At 34.2% G+C, this 7,369-nt stretch overlaps 2 non-coding genes across 2 annotated transcripts; both read left to right on the plus strand.

Annotated features, from left to right (window-relative positions):
* The first annotated feature begins 2,124 nt into the window (after positions 1-2,124).
* LOC149412488 (5S ribosomal RNA) lies at positions 2,125-2,243 on the plus strand. The gene has a single exon (XR_016304620.1). It is a non-coding gene; the product is annotated as a 5S ribosomal RNA (ribosomal RNA).
* Positions 2,244-2,565: 322 nt separating this feature from the next.
* On the plus strand, positions 2,566-2,684 carry LOC149412489 (5S ribosomal RNA). The gene has a single exon (XR_016304621.1). It is a non-coding gene; the product is annotated as a 5S ribosomal RNA (ribosomal RNA).
* Positions 2,685-7,369: the final 4,685 nt, after the last annotated feature.

Raw genomic sequence — 7,369 nt, forward strand, 5'->3', positions numbered from 1 at the left:
TGAACCCTGTGGAACTCCACTTGTTGCATTAATTTGTATTGATAGTAGATAGGAAAATGCCATGCCGTTGTTTTCCCTGTATTTTTTTATTTTTTTTTGTAATGTTTGTGAAAACAATTTTTTTTATTAGTTCTCAAAACGATGTTGCGTAAAAGTGACGCGATATCCCCCTTCACATCAGCGATAATCTCCTCTTTATCTATCCACTGACCCTATACGCTGATGGATTCTTGAGAAATGGCTTCCCTCGTCCGAGAATCAATTGAATTTCAAATAATAGCGCATAATTAAATCGGACGATGTGTTAACTACACGGTGGCCAGAAAGAAGATGCATCAGGTGGAATACATAATATATATTCAGTCTAAGTGAGGAACGATTATGGAAGATTCGCATCGTGGATTTCCACATTTTGCTCCGTGGTTTGGTTTTTGTTGGCCGCTCTGTGCGCATACTTCGCTGGCCGGCTTGATTTATGACCGAATTATTTAATATTTTTCAATGTTCGTATTCTTTCAATCACTCTGCCGCGGGTTTATTGTAAATGTGGTGGTTCGGATGTAAAGAACGGAGGTACTAAAACAGTTGCAATAAAGTGGATAGCTGAATTTGCATAATACTTACGCTACTATCCTATGCATCTTCAGGGGAAGCCGGACAAAGTGGTAAATACTCTCACCAGTATACGAGTATCTACCTAGTAAAAGAACACCATTCGAAATATAGACCCTTAGTACTATCAGGCCACTAAGCACCGAACTAGCTTCTTCACCCCATCCTCTTCCCCTACCCACTTCCTTTTACTTCAACCCCACAACTTTCCTATAATTCTCACGGGATGCCATGTTTTAAAATTTGCCTCACGTTCTACCATAATCCAATTTTAAGACCTATCTTATGTATAGTCATAAATATGTATTAGTTTTAAGTCACTACGTATAAGTATTAGTTTTAAGTCACTACGTGTAAGTATTAGTTGTAAGTCACTAGATATAACGCTATATGTGGAATGTGAGAAAAAACTTTCATTTTATACAGCTTATTCTAGTGAAATTGAATGTGTAATATTAAGACAAGATATCATATAATAATAAATATTAGATAGGATATATCATTAATTAAGTTTAATACATATTATATAAAACAACAACAGCGATAACTCACTCATGATATTAATAATTCAGCAAAAAACGTCCCCCATCACGACAGAAGTAACATTTTCCGCTAAATGTTGTAGTAGTAGGAGCAGATTACCGTGTTTTTTCACTATTTAGTAATCCATTTGTTATCGGGTACAAGTCCAAGGATGGGTCGTTTCATGGAATTTGAACAATTCACCAAATTTTCAAGTTTTGTGAGAGTTCTATTCGAGTGCTTTATACTTTAGTTGCTTTACTGAATTTAAATAATGACAGAACCTTCGCAGAACTTGAAAATTAACTTGTCGAAATTTGATAAATCGTTCAAGTTTTGTGAAACAACCCGTCCTAAACGATAAGTTGTAGATTAAATAAATTAATGTGTAAAGCGCGTTTAAGTGTTTTTCCCACAAAAACGACGCTATAAAAAAAAAATGGGTGTGTCAAGCCTACGCAAGACAGAAGTGAAACTTCTAGTATTCTTCTCTCTCTCTCTTTTCATTTCATTCTCTCTTTTTTTCTGTCTATTGACATATTTATAAGTAGCATGTGATAAAAAAAATTAAAAGTTATAAAAAAAGAAAAAAAAAATTAGTTAAAGCGGGGATCGAACCTCGGTTCTTCACGACCACAGTCGTGCGCTCTGCCTGTAGACAGCGAAGATGAGTTAGGAGAGTGAGTTAAACTAGGTATATAATATTAGCTAGGCTCCTATAGCGAAATGATCCCTTTTTTTCGTCACGGTCATGAGTCGGTTTTACTCCGGTCCTCGAAATTGCATGACGCGCGTAAAGAAGTTTCACTTCAAAAAATTCCTCCAAATTTATGGATATAATTACGATCTTTTTCAAGCGCGTATGTAATGATTATTTTTATCAACGTCGCATACACCTTGCTAATGTTTTCAGTATTATTAGGGCTTTTTTATACTAATTTTCATATATTTATTGGCAGGTAGAGTAGAAATTAATATTTTTTAGCGTTTGCCAACGACCATACCATGTTGAACACACCGGTTCTCGTCCGATCACCGAAGTTAAGCAACATTGGGCGCGGTCAGTACTTGGATGGGTGACCGCTTGGGAACACCGCGTGCCGTTGGCCCATTTTTTATGGTAATTTCATGTTTTTTTTATTTTTTTATCGTTACTATAATTAATAATATCATAAAATTCTTTAACTTTTCAAGTATGCTACAGGCCTAAAATATTACTTAGTGGATTGATATTATGGTCAACCATTGAAAAAAAAAATTCCTACAAAGTTATGGATGTAATTACGATCTTTTTCAAGCGCGTATGTAATGATTATTTTTATCAACGTCGCACACACCTTGCTAATGTTTTCAGTATTATTAGGGCTTTTTTATACTAATTTTCATATATTTATTTGCAGGTAGAATAGAAATTAATATTGTTTAGCGTTTGCCAACGACCATACCATGTTGAACACACCGGTTCTCGTCCGATCACCGAAGTTAAGCAACATTGGGCGCGGTCAGTACTTGGATGGGTGACCGCTTGGGAACACCGCGTGCCGTTGGCCCATTTTTTATGGTAATTTTATGTTTTTTTTTATTTTTTTATCGTTAACATCATAAAAAATTTTATATCATTCTTTAACTTTTCAATTATTCTACAGGCCTAAAATATTACTTAGTGGATTGATATTATCGTCAACCATTGAAAAAAAAAAAGGCGTTAAAAACAAAAAAATAATTTGCCATAGCCGAGAATCGAACTCGGATCAACTGCTTGGAAAGCAACTATGCTGACCATTACACCACCAACGCCAGTTGTCGAGATGAGCTAAGAAGCATTTATATTTTACTTCAAAACTTTGACTAGATCAAATGAACTTTAATCGGTCCCGCATTTTCGTTTCGGTCATGAGTTGGTTTTACTCCGGTCCACGAAATTGCATGACGCGCGTAAAGAAGTTTCACTTCAATAATCCAAGAGTTATTATTATTCCCTTTCTATATTTGAGAAGGTTGCTAACAAACTCTCAAACATCACAAAACCCATACCAAAACATGTCAAATTCATGGCAATTTTCTCGTCGCCCACAGTTTTTCCATACGCGACTGAAACTACGATAATTTTTCTTCTGGCGTAAACTTGACACGTCAAATTGAACACGGGCTCACGCGGTTCTACATTACTCTACAACCACCAAAACATCTCTTTTAATTTTCCCCAATTAGGACCATTAATCTTCCGGTCGAGCATGCGAAGTACCGCCGCTAAAATAAGAAGGAAACCAGGCGTCAGTGATTATTAACATCTGATTAGTTCATTATTTGTTTGAATCAATTATATAGCACGTCGGCGGCCGGAATGATTGATGGTAGTTTTTCGTTTTTCTTTCCAACTACTAGATACCTGCCACCATGCTGAAGAGCGTCTCATGCAATAAATTTTAATTGTGGTTTTATTATTATGCACTATTCGCTAACTGGGTTCCGCGTTCCTACAAATAAACAAATTGCCGAGGTGCATTATCTTCGCAGCGCATTTCTTTATTTTCCCGCGCAAGTGGATGCGGTGGAATTGGAAATAACACGGTATGGCCAGATTAAACATGTCTAGGAGGTACATTTGAATCGGAAATAACACGGTATGACCAGATTAGGCGTTTCTAGGAGATATATTTGAATCGGAAATAACACGGTATGACCAGATTGAACGTGTCTAGGAGATACATTTGAATCGGAAATAACTCGGTATGACCAGATTGAACGTGTCTAGGAGATACATTTGAATCGGAAATAACACGGTATGACCAGATTGAACGTGTCTAGGAGATACATTTGAATCGGAAATAACACGGTATGACCAGATTGAATGTGTCTAGGAGATATATTTGAATCGGAAATAACACGGTATGACCAGATTGAACGTGTCTAGGAGATACATTTGAATCGGAAATAACTCGGTATGACCAGATTGAACGTGTCTAGGAGATACATTTGAATCGGAAATAACACGGTATGACCAGATTGAACGTGTCTAGGAGATACATTTGAATCGGAAATAACACGGTATGACCAGATTGAATGTGTCTAGGAGATACATTTGAATCGGAAATAATACGGTACGACCATATTGAACGTGTCTAGGAGATAAGTTTTTCAAGTAACGGTTTGACGGGCCTTAACTTTATTATTATTGCCTAGTGATTTTTCATTCGTGCTATGAATTCAACAGAAATTTTGCATCTTTATAATAACGTAGGGTAACCGTAAGCATTTATTACATTAGAATTTTTGTGTTAAAAACCATGGCTATTTTAATCAAATTATTATTATTAACATGATCGATATTAAGGTACTCAAACCAACAAATAAGTTCAAATATGTAAAAAAAATACATTTATTTTTTTGTTAGTTACTCCTCAATTCTGTTATGTCAATTTATAAAAGTTTTTGATAAATGCAAGAATGCAATAATAACCTTTTTTATTATTATTTTCATTTGTTTTAGTAAATAGTTTTATCTGTATTGTTTATTTTACTTGTTTGCCTTTTCATATATTTGTTATTTTTATAAGTTTATCCTGGCGAAAAAACCATAGGTTTTAAACAGTGGCGGTTTTCTCTAAAGTGCGTTTGTGCGGCGAACCCCCATTAAAAAGATGAGAAAATAAAACAAACTTGTTTTATAATAATATAAGCACATTATAGATAGCACCTTATTAAAATTTCGCCTTCAATACCCGCGCCACCGAAAAATACGATACCTATACCATGTTTGTGCGAGTTGAAATCCGCGCCAAACTCTTCATACAAAAGAATCTTAGCCGGTATAGACCCTATGACGGGTGACATATACAAAATTTGGTCTTTCTTTGCAAAATTAAGACAAAGTGTGTGCGTCGAACACGCGTTATGATATCACGTGACCTCCGAACATTGACGAATGTAACCGAAGAAACCCGAAAACTTCGCGGACTAACCGGCCGACGTTTGACCTTTGAACCATAGGGATGCAAGTTAAGTGTTATTTTTTATGTTATATTATGGTATTTAACTTTGTAGTCATTTTTGTACATATTTTTGTTTTCTTGTTTCTGCATTTCTCCAACCGTTTGCTTATGGCATTTGTAAATCTACTACCTATTGAAGTAGACCGATTTTGATTTCTGTTTTCGTATTTTTTTTTTATATAAGTCGTTATATTCCTTAATTATATTTGCGAAAATTTCGGCAAACGCCCCATGTTTTAAAATATCTATTATATACTCTACGAAATTATTCTTCTCGAAAAAACAATAATAATTAGCAACATACATTGAGTGCTATAAAAACATTAAACAATTTAATTCCTATAAAACTTTTCTCATTATCTAATAATTGTGTCTAGTGTAAAGTGATTTAAAAACAATAATATGTAGGTACCCCTCCCACTAACTTTATTTAAGTTGTGTGACTGCTGCCGTATTCGACTATTTGACGAAGGACAACAGTAAGTAAATTTTAATTAGATATGTTTATCTTCTCTTGAATTTCTGAACCCCCTGTTAAAAAGACCACGAACCGCCACTGGTTTTAAAACATTCTGATTAAGTAGTGGTGTATGCTAAGTTATTTATTTTATAACGCCACAAAGTGAATTTGCAATTATTGATGTTTATGAAGTTATAGTTTTAAGACCCCGCATTCCGAATTTATACCGATTGATAACATACTTTCCTTGACACTTGTTTTAAGCTCTTAAAAAAATATATGTTATTTTTCAAGATAATCTCTTTAAATTAACCGAGCTGAAAAAAATACTATATGAAATTCCCTCGATATAAAAAAGTATGCTCCGAAACTATAAAAAAACACAAAACACATGGTTTTGTTATTCAACATGTTCTATGTTAGAAAGGTTTTTTGGAGAAAAATGAGTATTGCTAATTTACATAGTATCAATAGATGAATGAACACGTGTTCCGATATATGAGGAATTTACTAAATGTTTATTAGGAAACGGCCTACAATCCCGTTTTTGACCGGATTACTAATAATTTGAAGAGATTTTTAATAAATCAGCAATACTTACTTTTCTCCGTGTACCTATGGCATTTCTTGTTTTTGCAGATTTTTGGTATATTTCAAGTAATATGTTATTAAAAATTTTTCTGAATCTTATTAATTACAATAATGTTTTTTTTTTATATAAACACGCTCCTTTTGACATTCGTATTTACAAGTCTCCCTTTCAGCCCATCTTCTTCTTCTTTTGGAACTTTAACTACGGAGCCTTAAACTCGTAGAATGTACTTAATATGTGTTTAGGTAGGGGAGCTTATTGTTTATTCGGGTTAGTTATAATTTAATGGCAATCAAATGTAACGATTCTGTTCCACACTCCCCCCCCTCCATCCGCTCGACGCTGGAGGGATGCTGCCATTTGGATGGCATCAATTGTGAGACACGTGTTGGCAATTACAAACGTCATGGCGCTTACAAACATCGCCGGGAGCTAATTTAATGTTATAATTATAATTTTAGTGTAGTGCCTAGGTACTAACACGAATGTAGATATTAGAATTAGTCGATGCGATAAGTTACACCACATAACAATAATAATTTGATAATTTGTATAGCGCCGTTTTTTTTTTAAAAACATTCCAAGGGCGCTGTACAATTTTTAAAAAGTTACTAGGCTCTATCTAACTGTGTTATTTACAAACAGTTTCAGAAAATCATACTTATTAAAATCATTATTTATAAAGACACAGATACACACTTTTAATTTTAAAAAATTGACGATTCAGATTACACTTTAGTAAAAACATTGGACAATGATTTTATATTTGCTATTTTACTCTCCATTACTATTGATATTACATTTATTAGAATATTAGTGGCAAGAGTAGAGTTTATATTTCTTTTAAAAGACTGGAGAATTTAGGACTCTTTATAGGATAATGAAATGTCCTTACCTAAACACGAGATACTTTACTAGTTGCGATTAATACTTATTATTCATTCAGTTCGTGTCCATTACCACGGAATGAAGAATAACACTAGAATTGCCTTCCATACAGATTTGAATGGAAACAGATGTTCTATTTTGCCCAATAACCCAGCGCTCACATCACACTTTTTTGTTGTTATTTCGTTATTTTGTTATTGCGTCTCACTTACACTCGCCTGACATTTCAAATCTCCATCCCATTTGAATTTCGTAAACATGTTTTTACTTAAAATTTAAGCCTCGATAGCGCAAATATTTGGA

Source organism: Hesperophylax consimilis, chromosome 23 (assembly GCF_061612785.1).
Source record: "Hesperophylax consimilis isolate HC1 chromosome 23, BYU_Hcon_1.0, whole genome shotgun sequence".
Taxonomy (NCBI): domain Eukaryota; kingdom Metazoa; phylum Arthropoda; class Insecta; order Trichoptera; family Limnephilidae; genus Hesperophylax; species Hesperophylax consimilis.